General features: G+C 40.6%; 14 non-coding genes across 14 annotated transcripts; all 14 read right to left on the reverse strand.

Moving 5' to 3' along the window:
• Positions 1–328: 328 nt before the first annotated feature.
• trnar-acg lies at positions 329–401 on the reverse strand. Its single transcript has one exon. It is a non-coding gene; the product is annotated as a tRNA-Arg (tRNA).
• A 119-nt stretch (positions 402–520) lies between these two features.
• Positions 521–593, reverse strand: trnam-cau. Its single transcript has one exon. It is a non-coding gene; the product is annotated as a tRNA-Met (tRNA).
• Positions 594–2,250: 1,657 nt separating this feature from the next.
• On the reverse strand, positions 2,251–2,323 carry trnar-acg. Its single transcript has one exon. It is a non-coding gene; the product is annotated as a tRNA-Arg (tRNA).
• Positions 2,324–2,442: 119 nt separating this feature from the next.
• trnam-cau lies at positions 2,443–2,515 on the reverse strand. Its single transcript has one exon. It is a non-coding gene; the product is annotated as a tRNA-Met (tRNA).
• A 1,657-nt stretch (positions 2,516–4,172) lies between these two features.
• Positions 4,173–4,245, reverse strand: trnar-acg. Its single transcript has one exon. It is a non-coding gene; the product is annotated as a tRNA-Arg (tRNA).
• A 120-nt stretch (positions 4,246–4,365) lies between these two features.
• On the reverse strand, positions 4,366–4,438 carry trnam-cau. The gene has a single exon. It is a non-coding gene; the product is annotated as a tRNA-Met (tRNA).
• A 1,655-nt stretch (positions 4,439–6,093) lies between these two features.
• On the reverse strand, positions 6,094–6,166 carry trnac-aca. Its single transcript has one exon. It is a non-coding gene; the product is annotated as a tRNA-Cys (tRNA).
• A 119-nt stretch (positions 6,167–6,285) lies between these two features.
• On the reverse strand, positions 6,286–6,358 carry trnam-cau. Its single transcript has one exon. It is a non-coding gene; the product is annotated as a tRNA-Met (tRNA).
• A 1,657-nt stretch (positions 6,359–8,015) lies between these two features.
• Positions 8,016–8,088, reverse strand: trnar-acg. Its single transcript has one exon. It is a non-coding gene; the product is annotated as a tRNA-Arg (tRNA).
• Positions 8,089–8,208: 120 nt separating this feature from the next.
• Positions 8,209–8,281, reverse strand: trnam-cau. Its single transcript has one exon. It is a non-coding gene; the product is annotated as a tRNA-Met (tRNA).
• A 1,656-nt stretch (positions 8,282–9,937) lies between these two features.
• trnac-aca lies at positions 9,938–10,010 on the reverse strand. The gene has a single exon. It is a non-coding gene; the product is annotated as a tRNA-Cys (tRNA).
• A 120-nt stretch (positions 10,011–10,130) lies between these two features.
• Positions 10,131–10,203, reverse strand: trnam-cau. Its single transcript has one exon. It is a non-coding gene; the product is annotated as a tRNA-Met (tRNA).
• Positions 10,204–13,428: 3,225 nt separating this feature from the next.
• Positions 13,429–13,501, reverse strand: trnar-acg. The gene has a single exon. It is a non-coding gene; the product is annotated as a tRNA-Arg (tRNA).
• A 120-nt stretch (positions 13,502–13,621) lies between these two features.
• On the reverse strand, positions 13,622–13,694 carry trnam-cau. Its single transcript has one exon. It is a non-coding gene; the product is annotated as a tRNA-Met (tRNA).
• Positions 13,695–19,235: the final 5,541 nt, after the last annotated feature.

Consider the following 19,235-nt stretch of genomic DNA (forward strand, 5'->3'; position numbering starts at 1 on the left):
CCTAGAGCATATCTAAAAGCCACCTGATCTGTTTTAATGTAGGTTTTTGCAGTTGTCAGTACAAACTCTGCTTTTCTCCTCAAGAGTGCCATTTATTCTTGATGGACAACACAGTGTTGATCTGGACAGCTGTCCTTTCTGGGTCATGCCATGTACATCTGAGTAGGCTGTTTAATTTCATTCAAGTACATGTTTAAACTATCCTGGCTTCATAATATTGTAGAAGGGACAAGGTTCTTCTCCCTTCTTTACTCAGGAATAAAGTCCTTATGTCAAGGAGAACACCGTTTCCAGGAGTTAGGATTTAGATTCAGGGTGAAAATAAGCTCGAGCTAGCCAGGAGTCGAACCTAGATTCTTCTGATCCGTAGTCAGACGCGTTATCCATTGCGCCACTAGCCCTTGCAATGTCAGTTATGTCATGGTCACTGTGTCAGATCTTGACTAATGTGGTGCTGCAGCGCATAAGGACGTGCAAGTTGCCAACTAAAAGGAGTGGGGGAAAAAAAGATCAAAACCGATGCCCCGTGTGAGGCCCGAACTCACGACCTTCAGATTATGAGACTGACGCGCTGCCTACTGCGCCAAAGAGGCTCGGGAGCACCCTCGGGATGTTTCCATGCGTGATACAAAACCACCATATAGGGTTTTGACCATTTTTGTTGTAGCTATGGTTGCGCTCATGTCATCACATGACTGGCGAGTCCACCACTTCCTGAATACACAGTCTTAAGACTTCAACAGATGGGTATTTCTTTATTTCTCAAGTTATACATTTTTTGCTAATCCTACTTTGTCATCCAAATTTGTGGAATGTCAGAGCAATTGCAGAGTTTAGTCAGAAATCTACCCGCACCTCCAGGAAAACCAAAACTCTTGCAACGGCTTGATTTTCACAGGACCTTGAGATGTTTAATTACTCTAGGACATGGACGATTGATTTTACCAGCACTTTTTGCTTTAAATCTCAAAACCTACCATGTAAGTATCTTACTTCATTCAATGTTGGTATAACTGTGATGCAAAAAGACATTTTGCAAGGAAATAAATGTCCATAAAGCTCAATTAGCATGGTAATATTTGTATTCTGGTTGTACCTAGTAAACCAGGTGACGGTAATGACAAACCATGAGTCTTTCTGAAACTATGAACAGCGTTTAGGCACAGTTTGCATTTAAGAATGACATGTGTAGAGTGAAGGTGAATTCTGCCATGCAAGGGAGCCATTAGAACATTTTTCAACGTAACACACCAGGGCTTCTAATATTCTAATATCATTTCTACATTGAGCCTCATGATTATATGCTATGGTTGATACACTGAACTTTAAGTGTTGTTGATGTCAAGTGTGAGCAATTGATCTATCCATTCAGAAGATGGAGCACCTGGGTATTTGCCACTTGTTAGTCGTTGGCCCACCTGACCCATATTTATAGTGTTTTGGTCGCAGATATTTAGGGTGTGAATGGCTGTGAAACTGACTTGGAAGGAGAGCTTAGACAGTACTGTAGATGCTACCTAGAGCATATCTAAAGCCACCTGGTCCGTTTTAATGTAGGTTTTTGCAGTTGTCAGTACAAACTCTGCTTTTCTCGTTTTCTCCTCAAGAGTGCCATTTCTTCTTGATGGACAACAGAGTGTTGATCTGGACAGCTGTCCTTTCTGGGTCATGCCATGTACATCTGGTCTTTGTGCTTTATGCCAATGTAGAAATGTCTCCACTGTCAAGGAAACCTAAAATGCTTGCAACAGCCTGATATTTCACAGGACTTTAAGATGGTCAACAACTTCTAAGACAGCAAAAGTTGCTTTTACCAGCACTCTGTGGTTAAAATCTCAAATTCTCCCTTGTAAGGATCTTACCTTGTTTGATGTTTGTGAAACTGACTTGGAAGAAGAGCCCAGACTGTACTGTAGATGCGGCCTAGAGCATATCTAAAAGCCACCTGATCTGTTTTAATGTAGGTTTTTGCAGTTGTCAGTACAAACTCTGCTTTTCTCCTCAAGAGTGCCATTTATTCTTGATGGACAACACAGTGTTGATCTGGACAGCTGTCCTTTCTGGGTCATGCCATGTACATCTGAGTAGGCTGTTTAATTTCATTCAAGTACATGTTTAAACTATCCTGGCTTCATAATATTGTAGAATTGACAAGGTTCTTCTCCCTTCTTTACTCAGGAATAAAGTCCTTATGTCAAGGAGAACACCGTTTCCAGGAGTTAGGATTTAGATTCAGGGTGAAAATAAGCTCGAGCTAGCCAGGAGTCGAACCTAGATTCTTCTGATCCGTAGTCAGACGCGTTATCCATTGCGCCACTAGCCCTTGCAATGTCAGTTATGTCATGGTCACTGTGTCAGATCTTGACTAATGTGGTGCTGCAGCGCATAAGGACGTGCAAGTTGCCAACTAAAAGGAGTGGGGGAAAAAAAGATCAAAACCGATGCCCCGTGTGAGGCCCGAACTCACGACCTTCAGATTATGAGACTGACGCGCTGCCTACTGCGCCAAAGAGGCTCGGGAGCACCCTCGGGATGTTTCCATGCGTGATACAAAACCACCATATAGGGTTTTGACCATTTTTGTTGTAGCTATGGTTGCGCTCATGTCATCACATGACTGGCGAGTCCACCACTTCCTGAATACACAGTCTTAAGACTTCAACAGATGGGTATTTCTTTATTTCTCAAGTTATACATTTTTTGCTAATCCTACTTTGTCATCCAAATTTGTGGAATGTCAGAGCAATTGCAGAGTTTAGTCAGAAATCTACCCGCACCTCCAGGAAAACCAAAACTCTTGCAACGGCCTGATTTTCACAGGACCTTGAGATGTTTAATTACTCTAGGACATGGACGATTGATTTTACCAGCACTTTTTGCTTTAAATCTCAAAACCTACCATGTAAGTATCTTACTTCATTCAATGTTGGTATAACTGTGATGCAAAAAGACATTTTGCAAGGAAATAAATGTCCATAAAGCTCAATTAGCATGGTAATATTTGTATTCTGGTTGTACCTAGTAAACCAGGTGACGGTAATGACAAACCATGAGTCTTTCTGAAACTATGAACAGCGTTGAGGCACAGTTTGCATTTAAGAATGACATGTGTAGAGTGAAGGTGAATTCTGCCATGCAAGGGAGCCATTAGAACATTTTTCAACGTAACACACCAGGGCTTCTAATATTCTAATATCATTTCTACATTGAGCCTCATGATTATATGCTATGGTTGATACACTGAACTTTAAGTGTTGTTGATGTCAAGTGTGAGCAATTGATCTACCCATTCAGAAGATGGAGCACCTGGGTATTTGCCACTTGTTAGTCGTTGGCCCACCTGACCCATATTTATAGTGTTTTGGTCGCAGATATTTAGGGTGTGAATGGCTGTGAAACTGACTTGGAAGGAGAGCTTAGACAGTACTGTAGATGCTACCTAGAGCATATCTAAAGCCACCTGGTCCGTTTTAATGTAGGTTTTTGCAGTTGTCAGTACAAACTCTGCTTTTCTCGTTTTCTCCTCAAGAGTGCCATTTCTTCTTGATGGACAACAGAGTGTTGATCTGGACAGCTGTCCTTTCTGGGTCATGCCATGTACATCTGGTCTTTGTGCTTTATGCCAAGGTAGAAATGTCTCCACTGTCAAGGAAACCTAAAATGCTTGCAACAGCCTGATATTTCACAGGACTTTAAGATGGTCAACAACTTCTAAGACAGCAAAAGTTGCTTTTACCAGCACTCTGTGGTTTAAATCTCAAATTCTCCCTTGTAAGGATCTTACCTTGTTTGATGTTTGTGAAACTGACTTGGAAGAAGAGCCCAGACTGTACTGTAGATGCGGCCTAGAGCATATCTAAAAGCCACCTGATCTGTTTTAATGTAGGTTTTTGCAGTTGTCAGTACAAACTCTGCTTTTCTCCTCAAGAGTGCCATTTATTCTTGATGGACAACACAGTGTTGATCTGGACAGCTGTCCTTTCTGGGTCATGCCATGTACATCTGAGTAGGCTGTTTAATTTCATTCAAGTACATGTTTAAACTATCCTGGCTTCATAATATTGTAGAAGGGACAAGGTTCTTCTCCCTTCTTTACTCAGGAATAAAGTCCTTACGTCAAGGAGAACACCGTTTCCAGGAGTTAGGATTTAGATTCAGGGTGAAAACAAGCTCGAGCTAGCCAGGAGTCAAACCTAGATTCTTCTGATCCGTAGTCAGACGCGTTATCCATTGCGCCACTAGCCCTTGCAATGTCAGTTATGTCATGGTCACTGTGTCAGATCTTGACTAATGTGGTGCCGCAGCGCATAAGGACGTGCAAGTTGCCAACTAAAAGGAGTGGGGGAAAAAAAAGATCAAAACCGATGCCCCGTGTGAGGCTCGAACTCACGACCTTCAGATTATGAGACTGACGCGCTGCCTACTGCGCCAACGAGGCTCGGGAGCACCCTCGGGATGTTTCCATGTGTGATACAAAACCACCATATAGGGTTTTGACCATTTTTGTTATAGCTATGGTTGCGCTCATGTCATCACATGACTGGCGAGTCCACCACTTCCTGAATACACAGTCTTAAGACTTCAACAGATGGGTATTTCTTTATTTCTCAAGTTATACATTTTTTGCTAATCCTACTTTGTCATCCAAATTTGTGGAATGTCAGAGCAATTGCAGAGTTTAGTCAGAAATCTACCCGCACCTCCAGGAAAACCAAAACTCTTGCAACGGCCTGATTTTCACAGGACCTTGAGATGTTTAATTACTCTAGGACATGGACGATTGATTTTACCAGCACTTTGTACTTTAAATCTCAAAACCTCCCATGTAAGTATCTTACTTCATTCAATGTTGGTATAACTGTGATGCAAAAAGACATTTTGCAAGGAAATAAATGTCCATAAAGCTCAATTAGCATGGTAATATTTGTATTCTGGTTGTACCTAGTAAACCAGGTGACGGTAATGACAAACCATGAGTCTTTCTGAAACTATGAACAGCGTTGAGGCACAGTTTGCATTTAAGAATGACGTGTAGAGTGAAGGTGAATTCTGCCATGCAAGGGAGCCATTAGAACATTTTTCAACGTAACACACCAGGGCTTCTAATATTCTAATATCATTTCTACATTGAGCCTCATGATTATATGCTATGGTTGATACACTGAACTTTAAGTGTTGTTGATGTCAAGTGTGAGCAATTGATCTATCCATTCAGAAGATGGAGCACCTGGGTATTTGCCACTTGTTAGTCGTTGGCCCACCTGACCCATATTTATAGTGTTTTGGTCGCAGATATTTAGGGTGTGAATGGCTGTGAAACTGACTTGGAAGGAGAGCTTAGACAGTACTGTAGATGCTACCTAGAGCATATCTAAAGCCACCTGGTCCGTTTTAATGTAGGTTTTTGCAGTTGTCAGTACAAACTCTGCTTTTCTCGTTTTCTCCTCAAGAGTGCCATTTCTTCTTGATGGACAACAGAGTGTTGATCTGGACAGCTGTCCTTTCTGGGTCATGCCATGTACATCTGGTCTTTGTGCTTTATGCCAATGTAGAAATGTCTCCACTGTCAAGGAAACCTAAAATGCTTGCAACAGCCTGATATTTCACAGGACTTTAAGATGGTCAACAACTTCTAAGACAGCAAAAGTTGCTTTTACCAGCACTCTGTGGTTTAAATCTCAAATTCTCCCTTGTAAGGATCTTACCTTGTTTGATGTTTGTGAAACTGACTTGGAAGAAGAGCCCAGACTGTACTGTAGATGCGGCCTAGAGCATATCTAAAAGCCACCTGATCTGTTTTAATGTAGGTTTTTGCAGTTGTCAGTACAAACTCTGCTTTTCTCCTCAAGAGTGCCATTTATTCTTGATGGACAACACAGTGTTGATCTGGACAGCTGTCCTTTCTGGGTCATGCCATGTACATCTGAGTAGGCTGTTTAATTTCATTCAAGTACATGTTTAAACTATCCTGGCTTCATAATATTGTAGAAGGGACAAGGTTCTTCTCCCTTCTTTACTCAGGAATAAAGTCCTTACGTCAAGGAGAACACCGTTTCCAGGAGTTAGGATTTAGATTCAGGGTGAAAACAAGCTCGAGCTAGCCAGGAGTCAAACCTAGATTCTTCTGATCTGTAGTCAGACGCGTTATCCATTGCGCCACTAGCCCTTGCAATGTCAGTTATGTCATGGTCACTGTGTCAGATCTTGACTAATGTGGTGCTGCAGCGCATAAGGACGTGCAAGTTGCCAACTAAAAGGAGTGGGGGAAAAAAAGATCAAAACCGATGCCCCGTGTGAGGCCCGAACTCACGACCTTCAGATTATGAGACTGACGCGCTGCCTACTGCGCCAAAGAGGCTCGGGAGCACCCTCGGGATGTTTCCATGCGTGATACAAAACCACCATATAGGGTTTTGACCATTTTTGTTGTAGCTATGGTTGCGCTCATGTCATCACATGACTGGCGAGTCCACCACTTCCTGAATACACAGTCTTAAGACTTCAACAGATGGGTATTTCTTTATTTCTCAAGTTATACATTTTTTGCTAATCCTACTTTGTCATCCAAATTTGTGGAATGTCAGAGCAATTGCAGAGTTTAGTCAGAAATCTACCCGCACCTCCAGGAAAACCAAAACTCTTGCAACGGCCTGATTTTCACAGGACCTTGAGATGTTTAATTACTCTAGGACATGGACGATTGATTTTACCAGCACTTTTTGCTTTAAATCTCAAAACCTACCATGTAAGTATCTTACTTCATTCAATGTTGGTATAACTGTGATGCAAAAAGACATTTTGCAAGGAAATAAATGTCCATAAAGCTCAATTAGCATGGTAATATTTGTATTCTGGTTGTACCTAGTAAACCAGGTGACGGTAATGACAAACCATGAGTCTTTCTGAAACTATGAACAGCGTTTAGGCACAGTTTGCATTTAAGAATGACATGTGTAGAGTGAAGGTGAATTCTGCCATGCAAGGGAGCCATTAGAACATTTTTCAACGTAACACACCAGGGCTTCTAATATTCTAATATCATTTCTACATTGAGCCTCATGATTATATGCTATGGTTGATACACTGAACTTTAAGTGTTGTTGATGTCAAGTGTGAGCAATTGATCTATCCATTCAGAAGATGGAGCACCTGGGTATTTGCCACTTGTTAGTCGTTGGCCCACCTGACCCATATTTATAGTGTTTTGGTCGCAGATATTTAGGGTGTGAATGGCTGTGAAACTGACTTGGAAGGAGAGCTTAGACAGTACTGTAGATGCTACCTAGAGCATATCTAAAGCCACCTGGTCCGTTTTAATGTAGGTTTTTGCAGTTGTCAGTACAAACTCTGCTTTTCTCGTTTTCTCCTCAAGAGTGCCATTTCTTCTTGATGGACAACAGAGTGTTGATCTGGACAGCTGTCCTTTCTGGGTCATGCCATGTACATCTGGTCTTTGTGCTTTATGCCAATGTAGAAATGTCTCCACTGTCAAGGAAACCTAAAATGCTTGCAACAGCCTGATATTTCACAGGACTTTAAGATGGTCAACAACTTCTAAGACAGCAAAAGTTGCTTTTACCAGCACTCTGTGGTTTAAATCTCAAATTCTCCCTTGTAAGGATCTTACCTTGTTTGATGTTTGTGAAACTGACTTGGAAGAAGAGCCCAGACTGTACTGTAGATGCGGCCTAGAGCATATCTAAAAGCCACCTGATCTGTTTTAATGTAGGTTTTTGCAGTTGTCAGTACAAACTCTGCTTTTCTCCTCAAGAGTGCCATTTATTCTTGATGGACAACACAGTGTTGATCTGGACAGCTGTCCTTTCTGGGTCATGCCATGTACATCTGAGTAGGCTGTTTAATTTCATTCAAGTACATGTTTAAACTATCCTGGCTTCATAATATTGTAGAAGGGACAAGGTTCTTCTCCCTTCTTTACTCAGGAATAAAGTCCTTACGTCAAGGAGAACACCGTTTCCAGGAGTTAGGATTTAGATTCAGGGTGAAAATAAGCTCGAGCTAGCCAGGAGTCGAACCTAGATTCTTCTGATCCGTAGTCAGACGCGTTATCCATTGCGCCACTAGCCCTTGCAATGTCAGTTATGTCATGGTCACTGTGTCAGATCTTGACTAATGTGGTGCCGCAGCGCATAAGGCCGTGCAAGTTGCCAACTAAAAGGAGTGGGGGAAAAAAAAGATCAAAACCGATGCCCCGTGTGAGGCTCGAACTCACGACCTTCAGATTATGAGACTGACGCGCTGCCTACTGCGCCAACGAGGCTCGGGAGCACCCTCGGGATGGTTCCATGCGTGATACAAAACCACCATATAGGGTTTTGACCATTTTTGTTATAGCTATGGTTGCGCTCATGTCATCACATGACTGGCGAGTCCACCACTTCCTGAATACACAGTCTTAAGACTTCAACAGATGGGTATTTCTTTATTTCTCAAGTTATACATTTTTTGCTAATCCTACTTTGTCATCCAAATTTGTGGAATGTCAGAGCAATTGCAGAGTTTAGTCAGAAATCTACCCGCACCTCCAGGAAAACCAAAACTCTTGCAACGGCCTGATTTTCACAGGACCTTGAGATGTTTAATTACTCTAGGACATGGACGATTGATTTTACCAGCACTTTGTACTTTAAATCTCAAAACCTCCCATGTAAGTATCTTACTTCATTCAATGTTGGTATAACTGTGATGCAAAAAGACATTTTGCAAGGAAATAAATGTCCATAAAGCTCAATTAGCATGGTAATATTTGTATTCTGGTTGTACCTAGTAAACCAGGTGACGGTAATGACAAACCATGAGTCTTTCTGAAACTATGAACAGCGTTGAGGCACAGTTTGCATTTAAGAATGACGTGTAGAGTGAAGGTGAATTCTGCCATGCAAGGGAGCCATTAGAACATTTTTCAACGTAACACACCAGGGCTTCTAATATTCTAATATCATTTCTACATTGAGCCTCATGATTATATGCTATGGTTGATACACTGAACTTTAAGTGTTGTTGATGTCAAGTGTGAGCAATTGATCTATCCATTCAGAAGATGGAGCACCTGGGTATTTGCCACTTGTTAGTCGTTGGCCCACCTGACCCATATTTATAGTGTTTTGGTCGCAGATATTTAGGGTGTGAATGGCTGTGAAACTGACTTGGAAGGAGAGCTTAGACAGTACTGTAGATGCTACCTAGAGCATATCTAAAGCCACCTGGTCCGTTTTAATGTAGGTTTTTGCAGTTGTCAGTACAAACTCTGCTTTTCTCGTTTTCTCCTCAAGAGTGCCATTTCTTCTTGATGGACAACAGAGTGTTGATCTGGACAGCTGTCCTTTCTGGGTCATGCCATGTACATCTGGTCTTTGTGCTTTATGCCAATGTAGAAATGTCTCCACTGTCAAGGAAACCTAAAATGCTTGCAACAGCCTGATATTTCACAGGACTTTAAGATGGTCAACAACTTCTAAGACAGCAAAAGTTGCTTTTACCAGCACTCTGTGGTTTAAATCTCAAATTCTCCCTTGTAAGGATCTTACCTTGTTTGATGTTTGTGAAACTGACTTGGAAGAAGAGCCCAGACTGTACTGTAGATGCGGACTAGAGCATATCAAAAAGCCACCTGCTCTGTTTTAATGTAGGTTTTTGCAGTTGTCAGTACAAACTCTGCTTTTCTCCTCATGAGTGCCATTTATTCTTGATGGACAAACACAGTGTTGATCTGGACAGCTGTCCTTTCTGGGTCATGCCATGTACATCTGAGTAGGCTGTTTAATTTCATTCAAGTACATGTTTAAACTATCCTGGCTTCATAATATTGTAGAAGGGACAAGGTTCTTCTCCCTTCTTTACTCAGGAATAAAGTCCTTACGTCAAGGAGAACACCGTTTCCAGGAGTTAGGATTTAGATTCAGGGTGAAAACAAGCTCGAGCTAGCCAGGAGTCAAACCTAGATTCTTCTGATCTGTAGTCAGACGCGTTATCCATTGCGCCACTAGCCCTTGCAATGTCAGTTATGTCATGGTCACTGTGTCAGATCTTGACTAATGTGGTGCCGCAGCGCATAAGGACGTGCAAGTTGCCAACTAAAAGGAGTGGGGGAAAAAAAAGATCAAAACCGATGCCCCGTGTGAGGCTCGAACTCACGACCTTCAGATTATGAGACTGACGCGCTGCCTACTGCGCCAACGAGGCTCGGGAGCACCCTCGGGATGGTTCCATGTGTGATACAAAACCACCATATAGGGTTTTGACCATTTTTGTTATAGCTATGGTTGCGCTCATGTCATCACATGACTGGCGAGTCCACCACTTCCTGAATACACAATCTTAAGACTTCAACAGATGGGTATTTCTTCATTTCTCAAGTTATACATTTTTTGCTAATCCTACTTTGTCATCCAAATTTGTGGAATGTCAGAGCAATTGCAGAGTTTAGTCAGAAATCTACCCGCACCTCCAGGAAAACCAAAACTCTTGCAACGGCCTGATTTTCACAGGACCTTGAGATGTTTAATTACTCTAGGACATGGACGATTGATTTTACCAGCACTTTGTGCTTTAAATCTCAAAACCTCCCATGTAAGTATCTTACTTCATTCAATGTTGGTATAACTGTGATGCAAAAAGACATTTTGCAAGGAAATAAATGTCCATAAAGCTCAATTAGCATGGTAATATTTGTATTCTGGTTGTACCTAGTAAACCAGGTGACGGTAATGACAAACCATGAGTCTTTCTGAAACTATGAACAGCGTTGAGGCACAGTTTGCATTTAAGAATGACGTGTAGAGTGAAGGTGAATTCTGCCATGCAAGGGAGCCATTAGAACATTTTTCAACGTAACACACCAGGGCTTCTAATATTCTAATATCATTTCTACATTGAGCCTCATGATTATATGCTATGGTTGATACACTGAACTTTAAGTGTTGTTGATGTCAAGTGTGAGCAATTGATCTATCCATTCAGAAGATGGAGCACCTGGGTATTTGCCACTTGTTAGTCGTTGGCCCACCTGACCCATATTTATAGTGTTTTGGTCGCAGATATTTAGGGTGTGAATGGCTGTGAAACTGACTTGGAAGGAGAGCTTAGACAGTACTGTAGATGCTACCTAGAGCATATCTAAAGCCACCTGGTCCGTTTTAATGTAGGTTTTTGCAGTTGTCAGTACAAACTCTGCTTTTCTCGTTTTCTCCTCAAGAGTGCCATTTCTTCTTGATGGACAACAGAGTGTTGATCTGGACAGCTGTCCTTTCTGGGTCATGCCATGTACATCTGGTCTTTGTGCTTTATGCCAATGTAGAAATGTCTCCACTGTCAAGGAAACCTAAAATGCTTGCAACAGCCTGATATTTCACAGGACTTTAAGATGGTCAACAACTTCTAAGACAGCAAAAGTTGCTTTTACCAGCACTCTGTGGTTTAAATCTCAAATTCTCCCTTGTAAGGATCTTACCTTGTTTGATGTTTGTGAAACTGACTTGGAAGAAGAGCCCAGACTGTACTGTAGATGCGGCCTAGAGCATATCTAAAAGCCACCTGATCTGTTTTAATGTAGGTTTTTGCAGTTGTCAGTACAAACTCTGCTTTTCTCCTCAAGAGTGCCATTTATTCTTGATGGACAACACAGTGTTGATCTGGACAGCTGTCCTTTCTGGGTCATGCCATGTACATCTGAGTAGGCTGTTTAATTTCATTCAAGTACATGTTTAAACTACAGGTCCTTCTCAAAATATTAGCATATTGTGATAAAGTTCATTATTTTCCATAATGTCATGATGAAAATTTAACATTCATATATTTTAGATTCATTGCACACTAACTGAAATATTTCAGGTCTTTTATTGTCTTAATACGGATGATTTTGGCATACAGCTCATGAAAACCCAAAATTCCTATCTCACAAAATTAGCATATTTCATCCGACCAATAAAAGAAAAGTGTTTTTAATACAAAAAACGTCAACCTTCAAATAATCATGTACAGTTATGCACTCAATACTTGGTCGGGAATCCTTTTGCAGAAATGACTGCTTCAATGCGGCGTGGCATGGAGGCAATCAGCCTGTGGCACTGCTGAGGTCTTATGGAGGCCCAGGATGCTTCGATAGCGGCCTTTAGCTCATCCAGAGTGTTGGGTCTTGAGTCTCTCAACGTTCTCTTCACAATATCCCACAGATTCTCTATGGGGTTCAGGTCAGGAGAGTTGGCAGGCCAATTGAGCACAGTGATACCATGGTCAGTAAACCATTTACCAGTGGTTTTGGCACTGTGTGCAGGTGCCAGGTCGTGCTGAAAAATGAAATCTTCATCTCCATAAAGCTTTTCAGCAGATGGAAGCATGAAGTGCTCCAAAATCTCCTGATAGCTAGCTGCATTGACCCTGCCCTTGATAAAACACAGTGGACCAACACCAGCAGCTGACACGGCTCCCCAGACCATCACTGACTGTGGGTACTTGACACTGGACTTCTGGCATTTTGGCATTTCCTTCTCCCCAGTCTTTCTCCAGACTCTGGCACCTTGATTTCTGAATGACATGCAGAATTTGCTTTCATCTGAAAAAAGTACTTTGGACCACTGAGCAACAGTCCAGTGCTGCTTCTCTGTAGCCCAGGTCTGGGGAATGCGGCACCTGTAGCCCATTTCCTGCACACGCCTGTGCACGGTGGCTCTGGATGTTTCTACTCCAGACTCAGTCCACTGCTTCCGCAGGTCCCCCAAGGTCTGGAATCGGCCCTTCTCCACAATCTTCCTCAGGGTCCGGTCACCTCTTCTCGTTGTGCAGCGTTTTCTGCCACACTTTTTCCTTCCCACAGACTTCCCACTGAGGTGCCTTGATACAGCACTCTGGGAACAGCCTATTTGTTCAGAAATTTCTTTCTGTGTCTTACCCTCTTGCTTGAGGGTGTCAATAGTGGCCTTCTGGACAGCAGTCAGGTCGGCAGTCTTACCCATGATTGGGGTTTTGAGTGATGAACCAGGCTGGGAGTTTTAAAGGCCTCAGGAATCTTTTGCAGGTGTTTAGAGTTAACTCGTTGATTCAGATGATTAGGTTCATAGCTCGTTTAGAGACCCTTTTAATGATATGCTAATTTTGTGAGATAGGAATTTTGGGTTTTCATGAGCTGTATGCCAAAATCATCCGTATTAAGAAAATAAAAGACCTGAAATATTTCAGTTAGTGTGCAATGAATCTAAAATATATGAATGTTAAATTTTCATCATTACATTATGGAAAATAATGAACTTTATCACAATATGCTAATATTTTGAGAAGGACCTGTATCCTGGCTTCATAATATTGTAGAAGGGACAAGGTTCTTCTCCCTTCTTTACTCAGGAATAAAGTCCTTATGTCAAGGAGAACACTGTTTCCAGGAGTTAGGATTTAGATTCAGGGTGAAAACAAGCTTGAGCTAGCCAGGAGTCGAACCTAGATTCTTCTGATCCGTAGTCAGACGCGTTATCCATTGCGCCACTAGCCCTTGCAATGTCAGTTTTGTCATGGTCACTGTGTCAGATCTTGACTAATGTGGTGCCGCAGCGCATAAGGACGTGCAAGTTGCCAACTAAAAGGAGTGGGGGAAAAAAAAGATCAAAACCGATGCCCCGTGTGAGGCTCGAACTCACGACCTTCAGATTATGAGACTGACGCGCTGCCTACTGCGCCAACGAGGCTCGGGAGCACCCTCGGGATGGTTCCATGTGTGATACAAAACCACCATATAGGGTTTTGACCAAGATTTGTGAGGACATAGCTGCTTGTTTGGCTGCATGTTTGTCAGACTAGTACTGTCCAGCATGGTAAATACAAGTCATCATAAGCTTAAGAACTAGAAGAGAGCATGTTTTGTAAAATGTAATTACAAAATAATTTATTTATGGGTTTCCAGTTGAAACAGTCCTCTGACTGCAATTATGGTAATGCTGGATATATTGTGCAAATAAAAAGTTTACATTCAGTTTAAAAAAACTAAAGCGTCAACTATCTTCAAAATTGGTATATGCTATGCATGCAATAAAGTGATGCAATTACCTATTTTGTTGTTGAGTTTTGGACAGACGATAAATATAACTTCACAGAATTCAATTTTTTCAACCCCACAGAGCCAGATATACAGTCAGCCGGCAGTCAGCTTAGATTTACTGATTAGCCTTCAGCTATCCTCTGGAAGACAGGATGCACCGGCTCATGTCTGTGTGGATTAAGGTTGCCTGTTAATTCAGCCTGTTGCTCCTGGCAAAATACCAACTGTAGAAGGCAGTCAGAAAAAAATGAGACAGCAAATGGTCCATCTGTATGTAGAATGAGTTCCAGGAATGCTCATATGTATTTATAGAAATGAATATTTTTTGTCGTTTTTGTATTTGCCTGTTATTTTTGTGTCTCCTCTATTTATCATCATCTTCTCTTCAGGTGTGTTTCAGGGAGGTTATCTCACATGTTTGCTCAGTCTGTCACAAAACATTTGCATAAACATTACAATTATTGGTTGTATTGGTTATAATTTAGTGAAACTTCCCACTGCAGCATGACAGTCTAGTGTTGGGGGAAGTCTTTCTGAATCAACACCTAGCTAAATTTATCACAAAGAAGTCTGTAAACTAAAAATCAATGCAAACAGATAACGTCTTATCTGATTTAAACCTTAATACAGTATATGAGGTGGAACTAGTTTACTTTCACTATTTAACACTGAGAATTTGATGTTGAACTTGCAACTAAGTTCTCAGTCTTTAAACATGTTTTAATGGTACTTGTGAAACCTCTTTCGCTGTATCAACCACCACAATAGATTTGAAGTAAAACGACTGCAATTTCTTCAACTGGTGGTTAGATTTCCTTTGAGTTAAATTGCCAAAATCAAATGAATGTTAACGTCTAAAACTGTTTTAACTTATAACAATTTTAACTCTATATCTGACATTTAAAAAAATGTTTTTTAAATTCATAAATTTTAAAGATACATTTTTTAACTATAGAGCTGTTGTACATCAATACCACAGACATCCGGATTTGAAGCATAATAGGGAAAGTTTTCAACTGCATTCAGTCCTGTTTAAAATCATTCTGTCCTTGTCACATGTTTATCTATGCTCATATTGATAGGATTACATCTCCCAGGTGCACATCTCCATTTTAAAGTATAGTCTCACGTTGGGTCTCTGAAATGGATGTAGAAAAACCTTTACCACATGTACTTGACAGCTGGTATGTAAAATGGCACTACAATCAGAGAAATATAGTGCAACGTCATTACTTCATATTGAGCTTGTCACTTTTATCAATGTGATGGTCAGCACACTGGAAGAGCAACAACTTTAGTAGATGTTAGCATTTTTATACATTTGTTTTCAAGAATGCAAAAAAAGTAACGGGTCAAGCCTACCATGAGGTCTGAGTGTAAGATCATCTTTTATCCAATTATCAACACAAAAACTTTTTTTCTGTGCATGTTTATGACAAAAAAAACACATATTTTGTGTGGGCATGTGGCAGCCAGCTATCAGGTCTGTCCAGCTGCTTTATGCACACTAAGCTCTTTACCAGTCACCACAATAGATTCTGAATATCTCAGAAACACTCACATCCATCATCCTTAAATCCATACATTAGCAACATCCATTTTCTGTTCAGCTTTTTTCTCAGCTGGTGGTCGAGCTGTTGTTTTTTAAAGAATAAAAAAGCTCAAAGTGTTATTAACAAGTATAATATTATTGGTAAGTGGGCAACTTTTTGGTGCAGATAATGGTTTAGTGTGAACTTTAGTAAGTAACCAGGTTTTTTAAAAATTTCCCCTCTTACCCAAGGATAATTTTAACACAAAGGAATTCAACATTGACAGATAACTCGAGTGTAAGTTGTAAACACATTTAGAAGGAAACAGTAAAGATGCAAAGAACACACATCTTGTCTTTCTTTTTGAATTGAGAAGTGACCAGGATGTTCACTGCAACGTCCAAATCTCAGGATATCTGCAGTGAAGTTTGGGATCAGGTTGGCAGTGACAGACAAGGAGCGGTGTCATTGAACATTTCCATGGGAGCACCAAAATAACTCGCAAAGATCTGAATGCTGTACTGCTCTTTTGTGGTGAAGAGAAAACAGCTGAAATGTGCACAATTTAGTTTACCAACAGAGCTAAATACACATGACAGACTTTACAAAGGAATTACACCCATTTGTCGTGTTCATTGTAACTACCAACAGGATTTAAGCTGAGCCGAACTCTTGACCCAACAGGGACTTGGATGAAACATCAGTTTAACAGCAAAAAAGAAAAAAAAAACATTTAGTTAGACTACATTTTAAAAAGCTTTGTTTAATCTATTAATAATGTCAATTAAAATAAGTTCTTTCAAGCAGTCAAGTAAAACCCCTGCCATTAACCAGGATTTGTAAAATGAGGAGCAGGGCGAGGAACTGGAAGAACCGAGGCGGTTTATAATATGTATTGGGTCGGGCAAGGGCCGAGGCGGACTCTATTCAGCTGCTAAGAGACCCTGCTGGCCTGCGAGCCCCAAAGAGAAATTTAATTCTCATGGAGCAAATAAATCATGTGCGCAAAATCTAAGCAAAAACTTGACAGTTGGAAAGTAATATTGTCACTTATTATTTACAGGTAGATGAATAAATATTGCTGTTTCTACCTTAGCTGGAAAATCATACTATACACAAGGTATTTCCTTTTCAAAATATCAACAAATCACATAACCTTTTAGTGACAGAATGTGAACACAACATTAAATAAAAATAAACTTCAGGCAGAGGAGTACTGGTGTGATTAGTCCACAGTGAACATGTACACGTTTCTTCTGATTGGACATAAGGTGCCTCTGAGTGCACAGCAACCAAGAACAAATGGTTTTCATGGAGCACCAATCAACTCCTGACTCCCATGTAGAAGGAGCCAAAAAAGAAATCATGATAGTTTGCAAGAAATCTGTAACTTCACTGCCACCTTATGGATGTGTAGTTTACAGTGTGTTATTATTAAATGCCAGTGACAGAGACAACTGTTTGTAATTTTCTGGATAGATATTGTAGCTCAGTAATAAATGATGCCATTTTTTGTAGATAATCCGTTTGCAAACAAGCCCATATCGGATCATGCATGTTTGATATATATCATCATTTAAGGTATTTGGACTTTTTTGAAAGTAACGGAGGCTCTTGTCGGGTGTATTGCAATTCAACAATGAAAAGGAAGATTATAAATAATCACAGGATAGTTAAGGTAGAGGTAAAGTAAAACAGCAAAAAAAACATAACATATAGAAAAATGTATCACCATGTCATGTCATCTCCTTACCTCAGGTCATTGACACCATTGGAAATGCCAGGGGCCATGAATGATAGGAGAATTTGGACTCAGTAATTGAAATTGCAGCCAAAGTAAGAATTATTAGTCAAACTAATAACGGCTCTGTTTAGGTAAACCCCTATAAGTGTGCAGTACCCTATATTGCAACAGAACATTTGTAAATAAAGCTGCAAGGTTCATTAATATATTTTACTCCATAATTTGTGTACTCCTTTAAGGTACACCTATTGGCAACACCAACGAATATGTGTAAAAAGCTTTAAAGGCCTTATCACACCAATATCCACCTTATTCACCCTAAACAGTCTTGCCACTCCATCATAGGGCACTCGTAGACACACAACCATGTGCACACACACCCACTCTTAAGGGCAATTAAGAGAGACCAATTAACCAAAAAGTCATATTTTTGCACTTTTGACAGAAGCCAAAGTACCATCCGGGATTCAAATACAAGAATTTCTGACTGCAAGGCAACTGTGCTAACAACTGTTTAAAAAACATGTTCTGTATTTTTGCCTGTAGAATACGATTTTGACACTTGTCAAACAGTTAGTCTGCTGGTCATGAATACGGAAATAGTTGAACCTAAGGTCACCAAGGGGAAGCAGTGTAGTGGGGGAAACACAGATCCAGTGGTAAACACAGTAGCATAATAGCTTCCTGCAGTCACAGTAGCAGTGACACAGAATGCAGTTGAATATTTCTAAGAAGATAAATGGGGAAAAGATGAAAAAAATTGTAATACTTTTGTGATGCTGACTGAAAACTGATCCATGTGGAGAGACAGACATCCGGGCAACCAAGACTAGTATGTTGTGTCATTTTTGTGACCTTGGGCACATGACGTAGGATCACCATTTTGTAAATGTTGAGCTGAGAAGTTTGGTTTCTGTGGTTACTTAATGAGTCTTTATTATAGTTTTAATTGATCCTTCACATTTTCCAATGAATGCTTATGTAAACAAACTACACAGGGTCTCTCAGAGAGGCTAACACTAAGCTGTGAACAGAAAAACACCCCAGTTGGCTCTGGACTGAAACAAGATGTGAATAAGTAGAAAAGTGCCACATTACTACTGTTAAGCATGGAGAAAGATGTGATTCTGTGGGCGTGTTCCTCTTCCAAAGTCCCTGGGAACCTTGTAAGAACGCATGGCATTAGGAACTCTTTGAAATATCAAGACATATTTAATAAAACTCTGGTGACCTTGGCCAGAAAACCGAAAATGGTGTGTTATGGAGCCATACATGGGAATTGCTGAGGTGTGTTGTCAGAGATATTTCATTAAGCATTTAATGTGTATGTGTATGTGCTTTGCCTGGGGATGTCCCTAAAAAGAGTAGTCCTGGTGTTTGCTCTTCTGGGTCATCTTTTGAGCCATCAGATCAACCTGCTGAGTCCAACGTCAGGGGAATATGTGAAGTGTCATAGCTCAGTCTAAACAATAACCTGTTAACAGTTGTAAATGAGACCTTTGCAACAACAATGCAACACAGTAGATCAGGTTATTTGGCAAAGGTGGAAATTTCAATTCTAGTGTTACTAAAATGTTAGGCAAAACAAATTAATACATAACTACTGGTTCACCATGGGTTCCACAGAGCCATTTACATCATCAACAGGCCTGAGGGGGCCATGGAGCGGGGTCCTCATTCTGAATGTTTTCCTCCTCATCGCTGCTTGGCTCCTGTTGTAGAAGACGTTAATCAGCATCTTTCAAGGTGTCATTGAGGTGAGACAAGTCCTCCACCTCTCAGTTACTTCCAGCAATTGTCTCAAATTCCAGCACCCTTGACAGACAGATGGGCTCTGGAAATTATATAATAAAAAATGAAATAAAATAAAAATACATTTTACAAAGTTTCCCATTAAAATCTTCCCAAAATATAT

Source organism: Girardinichthys multiradiatus, chromosome 11 (genome assembly GCF_021462225.1).
Source record: "Girardinichthys multiradiatus isolate DD_20200921_A chromosome 11, DD_fGirMul_XY1, whole genome shotgun sequence".
Classification (NCBI taxonomy): Eukaryota; Metazoa; Chordata; class Actinopteri; order Cyprinodontiformes; family Goodeidae; genus Girardinichthys; species Girardinichthys multiradiatus.